Below are 23,657 nucleotides of genomic sequence, written 5' to 3' on the forward strand. Positions count from 1 at the left end.
CTTACTTACTTACTTCAAATACCTCATATATTGAAAAATTTGTAAAAAAAAAAACAAAATTGTTACTGTTTTTACTGTAGTATGTCTTACTTAACTTTATCAACTGGTAATTTGTGGTTTCTCTAGGGACATTTATTCACATAACGAGATTAGTTTGTATTCTGAATTCAATAAAGTAATACCTTCTAACGGACGGGTAAGTGCAATGTTTATATTATTAAATGATTCTAAAATAATAATTGATTGAAATGTTATTAAACTAAGAAGAAATCATGGTTCTTGCTAACAAAGAGCAGTATGAATTTGGAATGGAATTAGACGATGGCGTCATGGGTCTAGGTCCCTATGGTTTTCACGGTGATTCTGAAAGCTATGATGATAAACTTCCTAAACGCAGGAAGACATTACATGCTGAAGATTCTACATGGTTTGCAGACAAAAACAAAAGATGCAGTGAGTTGGGGCTGAAATACTTGGGCAGACATAAAAGGACACTATTTGGGATTACAATGTAGCTAAGAAACCATGTACATTAACGGAATTAATCATGAAATTTAATTGAAGGAAAAGGTCGTAAGGCAAAAATACAAGGTTGTAAGTGCCATGTTTTATATTAAATATTAGCCGAACCGGTCCACGTTGCTGGCCTTTGAAACAGTTTATGTTACCATTTCTTATGTCAATTAATTTTTTTTGCATCGCAAATTAGTTGGGATATGCAAGTGAATATCAATAACAAGTAAGAACGTCATTAAATTCGGCCAGGCCGAACTTGTTCTACCCTCCACCATGAGTTGTATTGAAGTTTACTTCAATTAGTTTCCTTTCGTTTATGAAGTAGACTAAATACCAAATTTCAGCAATTTCGGTAAAACAATGTGGCTAACCTTCAAAATACCGAAATTCGGGAGGCACCGTTCTATGGGTCTATATGAAGGCGTGGACCTATATAGACAAATTTATGGGAGAAAGTTTTATACCCGAAAAGAAGAATAAATACCAAATTTCAGCCATTTCGGAGGAATATTGAGGCCACACTTTCAAAATACCGGAAATCGGGAGGTACCGTTCTATGGGGGCTATATGAAGGCGTCAATACTAAACATCCTAGAAGTAATAGGGTCGGAGATTCAACAACCGTTGCCTCGCAAATTAATTTTCTGACCGATACTTTCATAACTTTTGCAAAAAAGCGTTTTTTTAAAAAATAGGGCCTGCCCCCACCCCCTCCGAAATTCAAAAAATATAAAGCATATTTTCACCCCAGTTTTTCCTTGTATATTCTCTGAAATTTTCAAAAAACATTGGTTTAGCCGTTTTTGAGTCTATGCGGAACATACACACATTGTCTTTTATATATTAGATTTCACACAAAAGTTTTGGTCCATTAAACCCGCTAATAATTATCCCATCATCATGTTAAATTGCAAGCTTATTCTTTGTCTTAAACTCAATTCATTCTTAAAACTTCGCGCCGATCGGAATATTACTGCGATCTACAGGACAGCTACAAAGCCGGATAAAAATTGTGGGTTTGGTCCATTTCACACCTTTCGATCATCATAACATCTAATGGGGTCACTTCTGGTCGGAACCCGACCTCTCCACAAAATTTCGTGATACAATTGTTAATGGATGGACGGACACACATAGCTAGATCGCTTTATCTCGTCATGATATGGAAAAAAGGCAAGGGGAGGGGGTCTACGACGAATACTTCGCGATGCTACACGAATATTGAGCAAAACAAACTTATAATACCCTTTCCACATTATTTTGTAAAGTATAAATATTTTATTTTAAAAACGTCCGTAAATTGTAGGAAAAGGTCGTAAGTCCCTACAAAAATACAAAACTGTACAAGGAAAAGGTCGTAAGTCCAAAGACATCCAATTATCTCCCAAACGCGACGGAATTTTATCAAACAAAGTACAGGTATTGAAGCGGAATAAATAAACGAAAAATACTGTCTTTACCACCATAATAAAACCTTTAATACAGAAAGCGCTGGAATGTTTTTTCTTCCTCCTGAAAAATTTATTGAGAGGGACTTACGACCTTTTCCGACGGAGCAGACGATATGTTCAAAGCTACTGCAATTTCCATCCAATGTAACATGGGCTATTTTGGAGGTAGCTGGAAAATGGTTTAACGGCAATGACACTCATTCCCCAATGCAGTCATATAGGGCCTGGCAAATAGAATTTACAACTGAGCTAATAGCTGCTACAAAATAAAGCGTGTGTACTCCCCTTAAGCAACAAGCTTTCTTCCACAATAAAACCAAAAATTAGAGAATAAAAAAGCTAAGTATTTGAAATACATTAAATTAAACAGCTTTCACATAAAAACTCTCAATTTCCCATATGTTTGAATTTGAAGTTCGTAGTCACTGTTCTCCCTTGGCCAAAGGTCTTTGTTTTAAAATCTTAAAAATAAAATAAGTAAATCCACGGAAAAAAATCAGCGGTACCGTTTTGTGTGAATGCATTGCGAATGAAATTGCGACACAAAGTGAAATGCCGCCAAGAGTTTTATTTTTTATATTTTTCTTTCATTTGTTTTCATTCTTCATCGCTTTGATTTCAACAACGAACGTTTCATCTTGTGGACATCTCTTCCGAAACCGCCTTCAACTTTAGCAATGACAATCGCGCAGAGATTATGCGCGGATGCTTCTTTGCAACTATTGTGGCGGACGGTGGTAGTGATGGTGGTGTTTCAAAAGTAGCAGAAAATTTACGCGACGTGTGCTAAACACGAGACTTCCACGAACTGTGTTTGTTGTTTAGCGTTTAGCTGCTTCCATTGCTTTGCCGTTCAGAGAATGCGTAGCCAAATGTTTAATGGCTTAAACATGTCTTCTTCAACAAATACTCGAAAATGTATTATCAAAGGAACACAAACAACAATAACGGCAAATGGCAAACTAAATAAAAATCCGCCAAACTAAATATGACAAAGTTTTACCAAAGAATTTCTTTTGGCTAAAATTTGTTTTGGACAATAAAGTTCAAACAAGCAGTAGTGGTAAGAACGATTCTCTGCCAGAGAAAAAAAGGATTCATCTTTCCCCAAGTTCTCTATTGTTAGTGGCATTGTTTCGCCATTCATAGCTCGTTTTCGCCTTTTTTCGCGAAACAATACAATTTTATTGATTTCTCTTATTTTTTTTCGTTTCAGTCCAAGAATGTGGCTTTGACATAACATTTCATTTTCTTAGTCTGTCCGCCGTTGGTATTTTTTAGTGATTTTTGTGAGTGACATTTCCCGGGCATTGACAAGGCGGCAACATTTATTCCAAGAACACTTCTTTACTCTTATAAAACTAACAATCTAAGAATAATAAAAAAAAGCGTAGGTTTTTTAATGGAGGAAGTCTATAGAAGAAGAAATATTGTTTGGTGCAATTTTATAACAAGACAATAACTACTTCTTGTTCACTATAGATCATTATACACAACTATTTACTGCAGGTCCAAGGAATGGTCCTGAACGGCTTTAACATGGCAAAGCCCAGGATTTATCTTGGTCCCTCTTTCATCTCAAGTGGACACTGAACTCCCGTGGTGTCATCAGGGGAACTGTGAGCTGTAGTGAACTGTAGTGAGATAACATGTGCCGCGCGTTCACCCATAAGAACGTTAAAAACATGGGTTTGGAGAATAACCAGCCTACTATGAAAAAACGAAAGAAAAGAAAAACAAACTCCTCTAAAGATGAGAACGCAGCAAACGTTTTAAGGACCATGATCTGCGAATCTGCACCTTTATAGAGAAGGTGCAGTCTTCGCATTGGCAGACGTACTTGAAAAGTACAAGGCCGACATTACTGCCATACAGGAAATTCGATGGATTGGGAAAGGCGTCACAACAAAACCTAAAGGTGACGCACTGTATTATAGCTGCCATGACACAAACATGAGTTTGGTTGCGGATTTGTAGTTGGTCGGAGGTTAAAACATCTGGTCTCCAGCTTCACCCCAGTGAATGAAAGATTCGCTGCAATTCGATTAAAGCAAAATTCTTCAACATCAGCTTTATTTGTGTTCATGCTCCCACTGAAGGCAAGGACGAACAGACCAAAGATATATTTTACGAGCGCTTAGAAGAAACAGATAACCGTTGCCCTGCCCATGACATTAAAATTATACTAGGCGATTTTAATGCCAAAATTGGAAAGGCAAATATCTTTGGCCCAACAGTCGGGAAATTCAGTCTCCACAGTGAAACATCTGACTACGGTATGAGGCTGATAGACTTTGCAGCTGCAAGAAACATGGTTGTTAGGAGTACCCGATTTAAGAATCTCAATATTCATGCATCAAACGTGTTGCATGTACGATCGTTCCGAGGTGCAAACATATACTCGGGCCACTACCTTGTTGCAAACAAAGTGCGAACAGACACAACACGGAAGTTGGATATCGGTAAGCTGCAATCACAACAGATAGCCACAGATATTCCACTCAACTGGCCCAACTGCTTAATCAAAGCACTCCTCGTCCCGATAACATATCAGGACAATGGAAACCCACTCCATGCGAACAACCGCAAAATCAGTACTTGGATACCAGAGACCTCCACCAAGGAATCCATGGTATGACCAGGAGTGTCGTGCTGCTACCGAAGAGAAAAATGCGATATAGGGCTATTTTACAATCATTAGCAACGCGTAGCGCATGAGAGAGGTATCGGAAGGAAAGGAGAGAGTAGAAACGTCTTTTCCACAGGAAAAAGAGAGAGATGGAAAAGCGGGGTGTGAACAAATCGAGATGTACAGGAGACAGAATGAAGACCGAAAATTCTACCAAAAAGTGAAACATCAAACTGATGGCTTGGGAACTGGCACATCCTCCTGTAGAGACTAGCAATGTAATCTGGTAACTGATACAGATAGTGTGCTAAGAATATGGAAAGAGCATTTTTCCATACTGTTGGTATCCAATAGTAGCGAAGTCGACGAAGATACCACAGATCCAACCCCAGAAGATGGTATTGACTCTATACCGCCCGGCCAAGATGAGGTAAAACAGCAATAAACCGGCTGAAGAATAATAAGGCAGAAGGAGCTGATGGCCTACCAGCCGAGCTGTTTGAAACCGGAGGCGACACGCTGATAAGGAGTATGCATCAGCTAGTTAGCTCCATCTGGCAGGAAGAACGCGTATCCGACGATTGGAACCTGAGCATCCTGTGTCCCGTCCAACTATAGGGGCATAAGACTTCTCCCTATATTCTGCAAGATAGTGTCAGGGATATTGTGCGAACCACTAAAGCCCATGGTCAACGAAATAATTGGACCATACCAATGCGGCTTTAGACATGGCAAGTCCACCATTGACCAGATATTTGAAGACCCAAGAGATGCAGATCGACACCTAACACTTTTTGTCGACTATAAAACAGCCTTCGACAGCACGCTACGTTCAAAAGTATTCCAAGCCATGTCTGAATTTGGTATCCCCGCAAAGCTCATTCGGCTTTGTAAAATAACTCTAACTGACACAAGATCTTTAGTTAAAATAGGAAAGAACCTCTCCGAAGAGTTTTGTACCAAAAGAGGTTTCAGGCAAGGAGACGGCCTTTCGTGTGATATTTTCAAAATCCTGCTAGAAAATGTTATACGAGAGGCAAACGTCAAAAGAAGTGGCACAATCTACACCAATAGCCACATGTAACTTGCTTATGCTGATGATATAGACATCATGGGACGACCAGTAAAAGAAGTAACCGATACTTTATGAAGGTCGAAGGAGCATCTGGTAAAATGGGTCTGGCGGTAAACGGCGAGAAGACCAAGCTGATGGTGTCGACGCGCAATGCGTTCATTGAGATCGGCCCAACTGTGGAAGTTGGTTCCTATAATTTTGAGGTAGTAAAAGCCTTCGTATACCTCAGCAACGCCGTAAACACAACAAACAACATCAGTTGTGAAATAAAAAGAAGAATTTTAATGGCCAACAGATGCTACTTTGGCTTAAGTAAGCACTTTAAAAACAAAGCCCCAACTCGTCAAACAAAAATAACGATTTTCAAAACACTGATACTACCCGTGCTGATGTATGGTTCCGAAGACTGGGTACTTGCGCAAGCAGATAAGGCAGTACTTGGCGTGTCTGAGAGAAATATTCTTCGAAAGATCAACTGACTAATCTGCGTTGACGGTGAATATCGCCGTCGTATGAACCACGAGCTTTATCTGCTATACAACGACATCAGTATGGATAAACGTATCAGAGCAGCAATTCGTTGGCTAGGCCATATAATAAAAATGAGCGATGATGGACCCCCTAAAAGAGCGTATAAATTCGGGCCACATGGCGGTGCAACCAGAATTGGCAGGCCTAAGAATAGATGGCGCAAACAAGTGGATGAACAGATGACAAGGCGCGGTATTCCAGAGAGCGAAGCACTAAACAGAGAGAATTGAAGATGTTTTCTTTGTTCGGTCTGTGGAGCAAATGTTCTGTAATGGGCCAGCTAAGTAAAAGAAAAAGTAAGAATTGGTTAATTTTTTTGGAACCACGGTATTGATTTTCCCTGGAAAACATTTTGATGTTGTATTCATAATAACATTATTAAGGTAACTGTAGAAATGGACCGACAGGGACCATCTTGAAAAAGAATCTAATTTTGGGAGTCATTTCTTTCGATAGTTTTCGTGAGAACCAGCAATTTTTAATTGGTCACTGTAGGATAGCTTTTGGACCACTATGTCGGGAAGCATAGGCTTGCCCTGGAAACTTTGTACAATCGTAATAGGAGAACAAGTACAACCTGAAGCCAAAGATTGGTTTCCACAGATAGACAAACGAACATGGCATGGCTATGTCAATGTCGAACTTCACCATCCTATGACCAATTTTATAAAATTTTTGTGGAAACGCTGAGAGAAGTCTATCGGTACAATACAAGGTGGGTCCAATGCCATTATTTTGGAATGTTGAAAAAAGTTTATGCCACGAGTCAGAAATGCATCTCGACTCCATTTCAAGGGGGTCCAACGGACAAAATTTGATGTTTTGTGAGTGAGGCCCCTCTGGGCATCCCCCTGGCAACGGCTGTGCTACGTATATACGGGTAATTCTTCACTGGCTGATGTCTTTAAGAACTATATTTTTCTAAAAATAATCCTGTGATTCAAAATGCTGCATGCGTAGATTGTAGGAAATACAAATCCAACTTGTAACCTCGGAGTAAGACTTATTTATATTATCAGGAGAAACTAGCAACAATTCGGATAAATTACATAAAACTCTTCAACGTTAAAAATTTGTTTACGAGCGCCAAAAAGGTACATTTAAACTCCAAAACTGGAAAAAAATAATGTCTTGGGCATTGTCTCCAATATTTCTAGAGCTGTTGTTTCTTCGTTGTTTTAGGTGTTTTAGGTTTTCACTATTTTGATTGGAAATTGCAAGTCCTATCGAAATGTGAATAAAGAAACAATTGTGACAGTGAAAATTCTCTACAACACATGCTTTAACCCCATTTCGATAGGACTTACCATTTTTAAGCAAAAACGTGAAAACCTAAAAATGTGGACTTTGATTTGAACGCAATTTATTTAGAAATCTCTCAAGCGATTTTTTCTTGTTTTTGAATTTTTCCCATTTATGAACATTGCTGTTTCAGAATCCCCAAAAAACTTCCCAGGTCAAATTTCCTTCCAGAAATTTCTCAGTATAGGTCCACGTTTTGATATTACCCCCATACAACGGTACCTCCTGATTTTGGGAATTTTGAAGGTTTTAGCGACATTATCTAATCGAATTGGCTAAAATTAGTATTTAGTCTTCTGTGGGGCTACAAAATTCTTCCCCCAGATATATGTCAGTGTAGGTCCACGTTTATACATAGAACCCATTGAACAGCACCTCCCGTTTTTTGCCGAAATGCTTGGAATTTGGTATTTATTTAGTCTTCCTTTGGGCTACGATTTTCGGTATTTTGAAGGGTTTAGGGTCTGATTTCAATATAATTTATGGTAGAGGGTAAACAAATTTTGGTCCGGTCGAACTTAACGCATTTTCACTGTTTCTTGTTAAGACAAAACAATAACATTAGTTAAATTCAGAAATATCCCAGCAAAATGTTCGATGCCAAAGATGCCATTCAATCATGAGTGAAGTGAGCTGGCATGTCATCTTTTTAGCATCTCCATCGATGAATTTTATATGAGCGTGGACCCCAAAAGATGTTATTCATTTTTTGACCCAAAGCATGTCATTTACACCAATACTTTGACATGTCATTTACACCAATGCTTTGACATATCATTTTCACCAAAGCTTTGGCATGTCATTTCCACCAATGCTTTGGCAATGACAGTATCATTACGACGAGAGTTTTAAACGTTGGCTGTGATTTCGAGTCTCCGACAACATCAAACCTATCGTAAATAAGCAATCTTATATATTTAGAAAAATGTGTATAAATAAAAACACAAAATGTCGCTCTATTGGATCGATGGAATGGGTTGAAATGTTGATGAAAAGATCGGATCTTTCGCTACTTCCTTTGCATGGGTTCAAATGCTGATGAAAATATCGGATCTTTCACGACTTCCTTTGCATTGGTTCAAATGCTAATGAAAATATCGGATCATTCACGACTTCGTTTGAACCAATGCAAAAGATGACATGAAATCGCGTCATCGCATGGAACCCCTTCCTTCAAATTTTGCTAGGATTTTGCTGGGATATAAAAAAATTGATATTTGAAAATAACAGGGTTGAACATATGACCATTTTCCATGTAGTATTTAAGCAATATAACTATACACAAATAACAAAAACACGCAAATGCCATACAACCACGAGCTTCAGTATAAAAAGTAGGTTATTAGTTCAGATTGATGCAAAGCCCAAAATGCAACAATAAAAACCAAACTGCATGTCTTTTATTATTGCATTTTTTCTTTTTGAGTGCTACAAAGATTCTCAACATCACGCATGGCCACAAAGTCAATCATAATCAAGCAGTGAAGCAACAAAATGTTTTTTTTTTTGTTCAACCAACATCTTTGTCATCTTCAAATTCATGAAGCTTCTGTTGTTGTCGTTGCACTTTCATCTTTATCATAATTCCTTTCATCACAAAGCGACTGCAGAGCAGGAGTAACAGCGGCTGCTGCCAGTCACACAGTTGCTGTTATCATAGAAAGAAATGCAAGTTTATGATGATCTCAGATTCAGATGATGGCTAAAAACGATAGCAACTTCGATGAAATTTTTCTTCAGATGGTTACGTGCAAAAGCAAAGAGCAATGATATCAACAAAATTAATTGAATAACAAGCGCTTCAATTCAATTTTCTCTAAAAAGTATTGCAATTTTTTTAAGAAATGAAATGAAACAGAAAGCTATGCCATTCGATAATGATGATGGTCGTTAAGACAATGGAAGAAAAGAAATATTAGATCATATTGAAAGATGAGTGCTGAGGTCCTATGCTATCCATTGATTTAATTGGGAAATAAATAACCTATTTGTTCCTAGAGACCAACGATTCTTTTTCAATTTTTGGCTTGGATTTAAGAAAACTTTCGGAAAAACTCATTCCGCTAGTTATTTCCATGTTTTTCGATATGATCAATCACTCTTGGACTTCCTACTTTATGAATACCGTATCTGTAAGGATATCGGCATAACAAGTTCAAGCCCACGCAATTGATGTAAATCGATACGTTTAATTATGCCAAGATTTGTGATATCAGATTGAATTTCTTCTCCCTAAAGGAGAATGTGTCAAATGACAGGAGCGTCCCTAGCGAAAAGCCAATTTTGCAAATTACAATCTTCAAAATACTTTTTTTTACCAAATCCCCCACTGTCTTATGCTTAATTTCATCTTCATTTAATACGAATTTAAAATTGGGTCAATTCAACAGCTAAAGGTAGACCGACCGGCAGGCATTTCGTTAAAAAGATATGCGCAGAATGATGAAGATGACAGAGAAACAAAACAAAAAACCGCTGCATTACAAACCATGATCTCTGACAATGACAATTTTGATTTGCCAAGCACGTGTACATCATTAAGTGACATCGGGAACAATGTTGAACAAAAATTTAATAAGAAATCAATCCATTTTTGGAATTTCCCAGCGCTGCAAAATTAATATGTTGTCGGTTTCAAGCTTCAATTATCTGTATGAAGAACTCATACTAGTTAGCCAATGATCGAATGGATGAATGAATGTAAGCGCCAAATACGTGAAAATTTCTTTAGAATCTCATAAATTTCATGCTCTCTGCTTGATCAGCTGGAATAGTTTGCAATGCCTCTAAGTAGAGTAGAGTAATGGTTCATGATCAAATTCATAATTGAATTAAGTGAACAAATGATGGGGTAGACCCCAGCCATCTTCCACCACCTCTCCTCACTCCCTCTTCTTTTCACAGCATTGATTGTATGCCACCAAAGGCATCTATTACAGACATCAATAACAATAACGCATGATGAACATGACGATGATGATGACTGAATGGGAGTCCCACAAAAACAAATTTATTGCATTTGTAGACATTGCGTATGGGAACGGATTTACATGGTTAAGAAATAAACAAAGTTTCTAAGGGTTTCTATTTCACTTGTCCACATACATATGGATATTGCATAGATACTACAATCATAATGTTGATGATCATCATGGTAATCATTATGTTTGTGTGTCTCTTTGCAAAGCAAAAGAAAGCCTCCCTGGCAGCCGAGGTCAATTAAGTGAAACAACTTTGAACTTGTTGATCTTGTCACAAATTAAGTTAAACTCAGTCAATGCAGGCATTCATACCACAACGAAGGCATATCGAAAACATTTGTCATTATTACGGTGATGATAATAATGTTGATTTGTAGAACAGTGTATTGGACTCCACATTGGTTGTTTTTTAACCCACCACCGTAAGGTGTAGTATATATTAAAATTATCATTCCGTTTGTAACTCATAGAAATACTCATTTCGGACCCACCAAAGTAAACTTTCTTGATAAGCGTCAAATTCTATTTAGCCATGTCCGACCGTTCGTCTGTCCGTCAGCCCAACTGTATTAATTACGCTATCTTCCGAGTGAATTGAAATAGAGCTTTGAAATTTTGTGTCTTTGGTCTTTACTCAGATCAAGTTCGAAATTGAACAATATCGGTCCACTTTTTGGTATAGGCCCCCATTTAACGGTACCTCCGGATTTTAGGTAATTTGAGGATTTTAGCTGCATTTTTCGTCAGAATTAGCAGTAATTTGAAATTTGTGGTTCCGAGCGGTTACAAAACTTATACACCAAAAACCATCAACATAAGTACATTTTTTGGTATAGCCCCTATATAAGGGTCTCTCCGATTTAGGCATTTTGGGAATCTTGGCTACATTTTTGATTGAACCAACTGTAATTTAACGTTTGAAGTTCTCCGTGGTCACAAAAATTCTCCCTCCAAAATTGTCAACATGGGCCCATGTGTTGGTGTAGCTGCATATATAACGGTACTTTCCGATTTTAGGTATTTTAAAGGTTTTCGCTACATTTTTTGTCCCCAATGGTCACTAAAATTCTACGGCAAAAATTGCCAATTTAGGTCCATGTTTTGGCCAGGGTTTCAAAGTCGAGCCATTTTTAGTTCGACTTCGACTCTGGAGTCGACTTTCTTTTTTCACAACTCCAGACTCCGGAGTCGACTCCGAGGGTAATTTTCAACACCACTCAAAGTTAATTAAATATATACAAGTTTCCAATTTTCCTATACTCAACAACAAAACTTGCATATAAATCCTGAACATGTCTTATAGGAATGAAAACTCAATAAAACCGAAGTTAAGCTCGACTGGCACCATTCCCAGTGAGAAAATCTTTAAGCATTGAACATTGTCAGCTTGAATGGACTATAAAAAAGTTGACCTATATAAGAAACAATATGTGAAATTAAAACAATTGGGCTTGATAAGAATTTTGTGACGAATTTAAAATATATAACTTAAAACTCTGTACTGAATTGAAAAGACATCTGACATGGCAAAATAGACATAGATATTAATTATGGTGGAGCTCAAATGATAGCAAATATGCTCTGTCTCGTCCTCTGAGTATAATATAGTTATTGTCTACATGCTTTTTTCTTATAAAATGAATAAACGGGCCAAAAAAATTTTTTGTTCGAATATTTTTCATATAAGAATAATAAATGTAGGAAAAAATTTGCCCAGAGTCGAGTTTTTTTTCGACTCAGGCTCCGACTCCAGTAAAATTGCTCGACTCCGAAACTCTGGTTTTGGCCACATTATCCTCAAACCCATTATTTAGCCTTCGTTGGAGCTGCATAATGGTAGCTCCGGATTTCAGTTGTATTTTTTGTCCGAACAAGCAGTAATTTCACCCAGCGGTTACAAAACTTCTCCAACAAAAATTGTCAACATAGGCCCACATTTTGGTATAGCCCAATATAACGGTATGTCCCGATTTTTGATATTTTATCGATTTTAGCCACATTTGTTGGCCGTAGTATGACGTTTAAGGTACATAGTAGTCACAATTCAGCTAAACTAAAAATAGTCAAAGTAGATACAAGTTTTTTTACAGTCCCCATATAACGTTACCACCCGATTTTAGGTATACACATTTTTGAGAACTAGTGGTAATTAGACATTTGAGGTTCGCGGTGATCACACAAATGCTTTAGTAAAAATTGTCAACATAAGTTCATTTTTAGGTATTGGCTCCATATAACGGTACCACCCCGATTGGAGAAATGATTAGATGCATTTTTATACCCTCAGCATTTATGCTAACGAGGGTTTATACACTTTCATAGGGCAAAATATGCCTCATCGAAAAAATGTTTTTAGACCCCAAGTGTGTTTGGACGAAATACGTTTCAGACAATTTGGAGTCGATTTAGCAATGTCCGTCCGTCTGTCTGTCTGTCTGGCTGGTGTGCACGATAAAGCTGGTACACATTGTCAGTTCTTAATGACAGCTCTGTTGTTGCGTGCTAGTGTGGCCATTCATTTTTATCATTCATCATGCAACCGCAAAATGTTTTGTGGTTGCTGGATGGTTGGACAGTTATCGATACTTGAGAAATATCGACATTCAAAACTGACAATGTGTACTGCTCTTTACTCTCGAACGGATGAACCGATTTGGTCCAAAATTTGGCTTTCGTAATATTTTGTTCAAACTTAGTTTAAATTCGAAGATGGGTAATATCGGTCCACTCCTCCAGTACCTCCCGCACAAAAGTTCGGAAAATGTGTGCGCACTATAACTCTTAAAAGGAGTAACCGATTTGGTCCATACTTTGCACATCGTGATTTTTCTACTAGACGTAGAGGAGGTTCTAGTATAGACTCAATTGGTCCACTCCTTCAGTTTAGGGCCTGTTCCCGAATCTCTTTGATTTTTGTAGTAGCAACTTGCATACACTGCCCCGCTACGACGGTACATGTCTCATTAGGGGCAAGTCCATACTTCCTGAGAAAATAGCCTGAAAGGTGCAAAAAAACCGATGACACCGTGTGTAGTGGTTGGAGCACAAGATAACTCTCGAACGGATCAACCGATTTGCTCCAAAATTTGGCCTTCGTAATATTTTGTCCAAACATAGTTAAAGTTCGAAGAAAAGCCATATCGGTCTACTCCTTCAGGTACCTCCCCCACAAAAGTTCAAAAATGTTCGGAAGAATTGTGTGCACGATAACTCTTGATGGGAGTGACCGATTTGGTCCATACTTTACACATCCTAATATACATATCTACCAGATATACATCAGGTTCGAATATGTTTATGTTTGTCCACTCCATCGGGTACCTATCATACAAAATTACGGGTTAGATCACTTTAAGACCTGCTCTGCAATCATTTTGGTTTTTCTTGAAGCAACTTGCATTCGCTACCTCAGTTACGACGGTAAACGTTTTTTAAGGGGTAAGTCTATACTTCTTAAGAAAACAGCCCGAAAGGTGTAAATAAAACCTTATGGCACCATATGTAGTGGCTGGAAAGCACGACAACTCTCGAACTAACCGATTTGGTCCAAAATTTGGCCTTTCTCATATTTTGTTATACTTTCAGTTTGAAGATAGGCAATACCGGTCCACAACTTTCGGTACTTCCCCCGAATATTTAAAAATGTCACTTAAATGGTATGCACAATAACTCTTGAACCAATTCGGTCCAAACTTTGAATCTCCTAATATTTCATCCAAATTTAGTTTAACTTTTAAATCCGAGGTACCTTAGTGCAGTTTAAGGTCTGTTCGAAGAATCTTTTGGAAATGAATACCGATGCTGTTCGCTGTTGTCCTACTTACAGCGGTATTTTGTTTTCCGTGGACAAGTCCATGCTTCCTGGTATATTGGTCCATAAGTTATACGATGACCCACTGAAATGACTAGTGGGCGCGATATCTATCGAAAAGATATGACTCCCAAAAATAAGATCCACTTCGATAATGGACTATGTCGGTCCATTTCTAATCCTAATCCATATTTTTTCGGCAAGTTCAAATGTCCAAAAAAGGCCACAACATAATGAAAAGACCATAAATACATTTGATCTGACCGTAGATGAATGTTTCAATTCAAGTAGGCTGAGGGTATATCTTTGTCGGCAATGCCGACTGATACTTTTTTACTTGTTTTAACTTATTTACCCATTTAGGGTTATCAGTGGCCAAAAAGCTTCTCCATCTTAAATTGTTGACACGAGAGGAAACTATTTTAGTTCAGAAAATTATATGGTGGCGCTGTCGAACTTCCTATTCTCCCTTGTTTTTTTTTTTTTTTTTTTTTTTTGAATATTACTTTTTAACCTCAGCCTGTTAAGACCAATTCCGTTTCAAAAAAAGTGTTGCTGTGCCAACTCAAATATGTACTGTTATGCATAGAAGGTGATCTCCGAGTACGGCATTCTCACTATACATTTGAACTGTGTATACAACTGCACCGGTGTGATTGCTATCCAAGACTGCCTGTAAGGCTCGTTGATCTAGAGTTACTCCTTTGTACCTTTCTCTCTCTAAATCATGAAGATCTCTTCGGTCATGCCTGTGTGTCTACAAGATTGTGACAGGGATGTTCATTACGCCGCATAGCTTATCTCAGAGGTTTTCTTGTAGGCGCCCCAAATGCTGCAAATGGATGTAAAAATTCAGAGAGGAAGAGGTTAAATAGTCCCGGAGATATTACCCCACCCTAGGGAACTCACTAGTTCTGAGTTGCACAAACGACTGGTGTCCAAACATGTAGGAGAGAAATCTTCTCTACGTTCTCGAGCCAAACAGCTCGTGGTAGACGGTAACGAAGGCCTTCAATACTTCAAAATCCTCAATGACTATTCGGTCGCAGGGCCCTTTCTGCAACAATCCTCGACTGATATGTGTATAGATAGAGTGTAATGCTGTTGCCGTACTGGATTTTTCTCGTCATGAGTATCAGTAGTGCCTCAAGAATCTTCGCTACTGAAAACAAGAGCGAAATCTGCCAGTACGCTTTAGATAATTTCGCATTTCCGATGACATCTGCAACATCGCTCATCGCAAATTGTGGTGCTACCTCTTCGGCGGAGAAGAGTCTTATACGGCGTAGCACACTTCCCTTCGCCTTATCACTCTCGGAGTGCTGTATAAACTACCGGTTAAATACCAACAGACGCTCTATCACCGTTACCCACCGTTACCGTTACCCAATTTTTTCAACCCTGCACCAATGTTGCATTGCTTCCGGTGGTCAAGCCATTTTTCGATTATGCTTGTGTTTAAGTTAGATTTGTGCTAAATATTTCTTTTGTAGACCCCTGTTTTGGTCTTTAATTGTTCGTTGAAATGTATGCGCTATGGTTGATTGCAACCTTGTGCTAGCGCATTTGACATTTCAATGAGTAATTAATAATCAGTTTGTTTTGCCGCCTCCTTTAAACATCAAGAGTATCTCTCTGTCTGTCGGACAGACAGCACGCAATATCATTTGCAAGGCACATATCGTTGTGCATAGAAAGGGCATATCGTTGCCAAAGGTAATATTGTTTACCACCACCAACTAATCCAATAAAGCATTTTGCTATTATTATTAAGAAAACTCTTGTGTTTTACATATCTTTTATTTGCATACACCCCCACATACGGTCCACTGCTCTACGCATTCGGCGTCTGGCACCCATCGGCGGAGCCCCTCTGAGCTAAACAGCTTGCCTACTAGCATGCTGTCTTCAGAAGAATATTCCTTAAATCTTGTTCCCACTGCTAGAAAATTTGTCTAATTTCCGGTCGGAGTTTTGTAGCTATCGGCTGCAGCTGTGATTATGTCCACCCGATGATCTCAGGGAATGGCCAGTTCCCTGGAGCAGTGATTGGTAAATGCTCTGAAGCCTTGTCGATCAGCTTTTCCGATATTCAGAAATTTACGGCGGACAAAGGTTATGAAGCCGGGAGGTCTGTTATGATAGTGAGGTAGTTGAAGCCAAGTACTGACAGGTTGCAAGGACTGGGTGCTACAATGGTGATGTCTACCGAACTCATCTCTTATCTTCGTGGGAGCGCCAACGTTCACCATGTAAAATGTGGTGTGCACATTGCCTAGGACAGACTCCAAAGCTCATGATGAGCTTCGAAATCCTTTAGCAACAGCACTAATATTAGGCATATTACGCAGGACACAACTGTTCATCGGTGATTTGTACACATTGTTTCTCCCACTTATAAAGTCGAACATTGCAGGAATAATGTATTTATTTACAGGTCGCTAAATAACAACTTGTGGATTAAGACGCTGCGTTTGTTAAGACTTCGGGGGTGTCTGACGTTCATACGACAAAGTGGGAGAAACGCTCTGGCTCTGCAAGCCGCAACAAAATTCATTTCTCAGTATTCCTGAAGGCACAACATCCATTACATCTCACCGATGTTGACATGTGCTGAATGCGGATCTGGAAAAAGGAAAAATCCATGGTCCAGGTTTCAGACAACCGGTACCAACTGCAATGGCTGATGAGCAAGATAAATTTTGAATGAAGTATCCGATTTGGCCGAAACTTTGCGCATTGTAAATTTTTTTCCAAGCGGACATCAAGTTTGAAGGGGGTCTACATCCGACAACACCTCGGTCATCGTGTTTTGTAATACAACGAAGTAATTTTCTTCTTCATACGTAAAAGAGGTGCTATTGTAATAAACAAAGGATAGTGGATTTTATTTGTATAAACTGTGTTCATAGCCAACATTATTGTCTTGCCCCTGGAATGCTAAATATTTTAAAATACCGTGTAGTTCCGAAATGATTTAATGCATCCACCTTTAACTTGTCACGGATACGACCTCAATCGATTTGTTTGAATTTCACACAAAAATTTTAATACTCTGATGTCTCACATCGATCCCCCAAAAACTAAGGTCTGACATGCAAACAAGATTTATGTTTCACGTTAAGATCAAATTGCCTTGTAATCTCAAAATCAACACTAACTTTCTCATCATTTTAGACAACAGCAACAACAACAATTTGACATTTACAAAAATTCCAAACAAAAGCCTAAAAGTCTGTCGTCTGAATGCAGGTCTATTGCAACATTGCCGTCATTAACTGAAGTTCGTTTTTTTTCTTCAAAGGTTTGATCACAACAATGATCGGCTAATCAAAAGTGGTGACCAGCATTTGATCGCAGCATAAAATGTCATGCCAATTCAATGGACGGATGGTAGGTTTATTTGTTTTATGCGTTGCACACATTTGACCTTTAGCCAGAGTAACAAGTGTGTAGATGACAAACACGTGTGTGCGTCTAAAAGAATCAGTTCGAATTCATGAAGCATTGGATTTTGGTTTTAATCAAAGCTTGAACGCACAACATGCCATTTGACTAAACATCATTCGCTTTTTTCTTTTGAATCGTAGACCTGTTGCGTTACTTTTGCTGCGTTTCTATCTCTCCATTTAGTTTGTTATAGATTTTCGAACAAGACATTTACGATCAAATCGGCAATCGAAAATCCCATAAATTTTAATTAAGTAAAAATCGTTAATTTGTTTTTTTTTGTGTTTTTTATCTTCTATCGGTTTTCATATTTCGATCGTTCGTATGAATGGTTATACACACGAGGTCAATATAGGGGAAACTTGTATGTTTGCCTCTTAAGACAAGTATAACAGGAGGAAAATGTGGCTTTTAATATATTTTTTTCAGGAAGTTTCTGAACATAATAGAAAATTTAGTTTGATTGTAAGAGCCACAGGTAGGTATACCGCATCATTACGCCCTTTACAGCCAGGTAAGGTTAGGTTAGGTTATAGGATGCGTAGCTGCCGTTGATTGTTGACAGCCGCTTCACTCGGAGACCAATGGTCCATTGGGCTCATCCTGAAAAGAGATAGGAATGATGTAGGAGGGGAGCAGATTACAGAGAGTGAGGGAAGAAAAATGTGGTTAATTGAACTTCCTATGTCTAGGATGATCAGCCTAATCGCCACTTAAGGTTCCGGTAATAATTTAAAAGGGCTGCGGGGTCTATTCAGGAAAAATAAACTAGAGTTACTATCTCCGGCAATCCAAAGAGCCGCTGTCTTTTTACAGGCATTCTGGTACGCAGACAGAAGACCTGCTCGGTTATTTTAATCTCTTCCACATCTTCATATAGCCTGCAGTACTCAATGTTGTTGTCCTCCCACTTACTTGTCATAGATCTGATGCTGCAATGAACAGTAATGATCAGCAATTCTGATCTCTGATTTGCGTAGTGGAAGAACAGTTCTATACGCCATGGGATTGCCGGCCAAACTGACTTCGATAGCTCGCAACCAGGTACGGCTTTCTCTGAGTAGAGATTACCGAGTTTTCTAAGGAAGAAGGAACGCGGTGGCACGGTCCTCCACCCGGAGATCCAAGTACTGAGAGCCTCGTCTTGCCAGTTCTTCAACTATCTCATTTCCCTCAACTTTACAGTAACAACAAATTTAGAGCAGACGGGCTATATGCGCATACCGTGACTATCCTATCAGCAAAGTTTGCGATTCCCTCTAATAGCTTTAAGGCTTTCAGCATTGCAAAAACTTCTGCCGAAAAACACTGCAAGTGTAGTAAAGTTTATACAAGCGCATAATGTTCAGGTCTTCACAATAAACACCTTAATCACACATCAGTGAATATCGAATGCTATCAGAAAGTAGGCTGCCCTGCGCCCACACACTTCTTTCGGGGATTTATATCTCAACTATGTCAAAGTTCAGGATTGGCGATATGTAGTCAGTCAGTCAACGCCACATATTAAGTTCATTGACCTCAAGGCACATCGGGATGCATGGTGCTCAGCTAGAATATTCAAAGGTTGGAAATCCAGTTCAGCATTCTATGCTGCCTGATCGGTGTTTTTTACTGTTCTAGTAATGAGAACTGACGCAGCTCATTGTACAGTAGATAACATAGGCAGGTATGAATTACTACTTATGAATTACTACTTACCTACCATCCGGTCGTATGCCCCAGCTTTTACCTATGGCGTTCTTACAGGAATAAAGTGCAAGAGTTGCCTCTTTGTATGCTCCCCTTCCATTTTAGCCGATGGTTAAAGACCACTCCCAGGTATTTCGCTTCCGTGGTGAGGTTTAATAGAACACCGTCCAGTATAGGCGGCACAAAGTCAGCAATATTTTTTCCTGTTGAATAGTGCCGATATGTGCGTCAGTAGCAGACAAGCCCTAAACATTTCCTTCAGTTAAGTCTTGATTACCATGATAGGTGGTGCATTTTGAAGCTTAGCAAGAGATTTATACAAACGCCCTTTCGTCAAAATAGCAAATCCACTCATATTCACAATAGGCAGCTAAGAGTTGGCATCCTTTCACTCCGGAAAGTGAGTATTTGCCAGCACTTTTAGAGTTTCTAGAGGAGAGTTCGTTCGCCTGATGTTCCTAATAGGTTTGTGATCCTTTGAGATTACCCTGCGAAATCTTGCAGCTGCATTAACTCCTTCTATTGGCACATTGAATTTTATCCAGGAATTTCTTTTAACCTTCCTAACTTCACTCTTATACTTATTGAAACTATTCTTATATATATATAGGTCCGAATCTGAATTAAATTTAGTCCTGCTAGATCTTCATTACACCCAACCGGTGGAGTTCTACTACCTGGATTAGCTAATGGACAATACTTCCCATAGCAAACCCGAAGAACACCCGCGAGGTCTTCAACTTGTCTATCAACTTCCCTCCATGAGTGAAGTTCGGAAATTTTACACAGTCCTAAAGAAGAGAGAGTTCAATTACTCCCAGTTAGCCCTTCTGGTGTTCCTATGAGACAGCTGCGGGAAATATATCGCTCTGTGGTCCGAAAAGAAGCACTCCTCGCATACCTTCCAGTCCGATATAAATGTATCCTTCATATTTGTAAAAGTGAGATCTACCACCACGTCTCTTAGCCTGTTCTGGAAGTTGGTCGTGTTTCCCCTATTCATTACTCGCAGATTATTGTTCCCCAAACATCCCATACTGGATAAGGAAGACTTCTATTATATCAATGATTGCACCCCGATTCATTTTAGCTCAATGATATTGTACCTACTTTTTATCGCCGAGAAATTTTACATGGCTGAAATTCTCAGCAAATGTCACCAACATTACTGAGGGGTATTTTGCCACCGTTGATAATTTGATGTTGACTGGCCGGGTAATCGCATCCACGACCTTCAGCGTGCAAGGCGGGTGAGCATACCATTGCACCACGGTTGTGCCCATTCGCAGATTATTAGTCAAAATAAAATCGAATATGGACTTGCCCTTCACAATGGTGTCACTGCTTCCCAGTTGAAATCATGAGCATTTGCACTGCCGATGTCTCGTTCACTAGTTTGGCGGGTTTGGTACTTCTTGCAGCATGTAGATCGAGGCGAGCACCAAGGCTCTTCTGGAGCCTATTTACAGCATTACTACTGTCGTATCGCTGTCATTGTAGAGTTGAATAAGGTTTAGACTTTTCTTAGGTACTAGTTCTTATTTTATCCAAATTGGAAGTTTGGAATACAGAGTAATGACAATCGCTTGATCCAAATAGGGTTCCTCAAAGCGATATCTACTTCAATTCTTGTAAGGGAGAGAATAAGTTGGGCATCCGCCGATTTAAAGTGATGCAAGCTTATTTGCACCACGCAGAGATCATGCTAGCTGCGTTCTTTACTATTATTCCAGGATGCGGAACCGAAATACACCTTCCCCGTATTATCTCTTATGTAATTTCATCCATAGAGAATTATTCCTATTCATTGCGGCGCCCAGGTATTAACATGGTTCCATTGCCACCGTGGTGCAATGGTATACACACCCGCCTTATACGCTGAAGGTCGTGGGTTCGATTCTCTGGCCAGTCAACATCAAATTTTCAACGGTGGCAAAATACCCCTCAGTAATGTTGGCGACATTTCCTGAGTATTTCAGCCATGTAAAACTTCTCTACGAGTGGTGTCTTAAGACACGCCGTTCGGACTCGGCAATAAACAGTAAGACCCATATCATTGAGCTAATATGAATCGGGGTGCACTCATTGATATGGGAGAAGTCTCCCTTGTCCTGTATGGGATGTTTGTGGAACAATTATAAACCTGGACCATTAACACCCTGGTGTTAGGAAATCTCTTTTCAGTTTTAGGTAGCAGATTACTACCTGATATATGTCGCTCATCCCAACGTTGAACTGTGAGATTTATTCAGTGCACCTTTTTGGTTTGCAACAATATCCCTTATTCTTTCTCAACGGGCTTGGGAACGGCTTTGGCAGAGTTGTTGAAATGTTTCTTTCTTCGGTGCGAAGGACCTTTAGTTTGGTCAGTCTAATCGTCGATATTTCCATGTGTTACAAACGTTTGAAGCAAAACCAGCTTATAATACCCTCAACATATAAAAATCCAAGGTCAAACCGACTTCAGAAAGTATTCCTCACAAATTCCATATTCATAGTTCGAATTGTCATTCACAACATATTACAAAACAAATCATAATTGATTGATAATTAATTTGTTCTTCTTATCTTATCCACAAAGCTGTTGAAGTTGTTAAAACTCTATTAAAGATATCTTGCCACTCAATGATTTTGCATAAAATCACTCCATCTATTCAATAATGCTAATCATAATTTATTTTGTTTTTTATGCCAAGCCTTCACGAAAGAACGACAATTTGTAAAACAACAAAGACAAAAGGCGAAATTTTGAAGGAAAAAAAACGTTATTGCCACCAAAGAATGAATTAGTAGTTGGTCAAAAGTGACACAGATTTAAACACGTTCAACAAATTTCCATACAATTCGTCGTGTTTGTGCAACACAGCAAGCGGGAACTAAGTGGTGGCACCATCAAGCCAGCGCCCAGTTTTCTTATATTGTTTCTTGCTCAGCTTTTCTTGGCGATGCACCCACACTGTCTGGCTTGTTGTGGTGATGACGACGACTATGACATACATACATATGTATGGACAGACATAAAAATGGCATTTAGAGACTCTTAATCTACTCTGGTTAAGCTGGCATCAAAATGATAGGTGAGCTAGATTTGTCCAGGCTAGTTGGTTGGCTGTCTGACTAACTGACGGAGTGTTGTGACTCCAGTTTGGGAGGCCACAAACTGTGCTCTGTCTGACACAACATCAACTTTAATGTTCACAACAATATTGTTCGGCACAGTTGGATGGAGATTTATTTTTGTTTTTTATTTTGACTTTGTTTTTTTGTTTTACTTTATTGATGGTACTCAGGATCGTTTATAAGTCCTTTCTGCTCTTTGCTCCAATGCTTATATTTTATCATGACGACGATATGAAAGCAAATGACGAAAATATTTATTCCTTTTTTTTTTTTTTTGTTTTTCTTCCTGTGATGCTAGACAGACAAACAGATTAACCTTGACTTTCACTTTTGTGTCGACACTCAACGTCATTGTTAATATGCTGCAGTAACCAACGTCTGTCTAGGAAACAGAAACGTTTTTTTTTCATAATGTGGCAACGACGTCATCAACTTTATATTCTATTCCAGAGTCCTTGCTCTGCTTGTTGCACTCTGCATACAAATGCTTATTTGGTTGGTGTGTTGTCATTTTAGTTTATGATATTCAACCTAGGAAAAGTTACAACAAATACGTAATACGAGTATATAGAAGTACATATAAGTATGTATATGAGATATTGACGAATAATTTTCGTTGATATCTTCAATGTGGCTTGATTCTATTTGGAACTCAATTATATGGGACCTTTTTCTTGTCCCTTAAACGGAAAGGCATGGTGGTCTTTAGGGTGAAGACTTTTTGACATTTTTATACCCTAGTATGGAGGGTGTAATATGTTTGCTTTTCCATTTGTAACGCATCGAAATAATAATTTGAAACCATATAAAGTATATATATTATTGACCCTATAAAGTATATATGTATGTATGTTCTTGTAAAATTCTGAGTCGATCTATGCATGTCCGTCCATCTGTTGTAATTACTCTAGCATCCATAAAAATAGGTATAAGACGTACAAAACTTATGTAACAAAACTTGTGGACATAGGTCCATGTTTTAGTATAGCCTTAAAACATATATAAAAAATTGCCAAAAGTCTCACCCATACGAGTACATTTGAAGTATTTTCAACAATACTGACCAGAATTGAAGCCTGTATAAAATCTCATCCATTTG

Source organism: Musca autumnalis, unplaced genomic scaffold (assembly GCF_047663935.1).
Source record: "Musca autumnalis isolate F117 unplaced genomic scaffold, ASM4766393v1 scaffold_4, whole genome shotgun sequence".
In the NCBI taxonomy this organism is placed as follows: Eukaryota; Metazoa; Arthropoda; class Insecta; order Diptera; family Muscidae; genus Musca; species Musca autumnalis.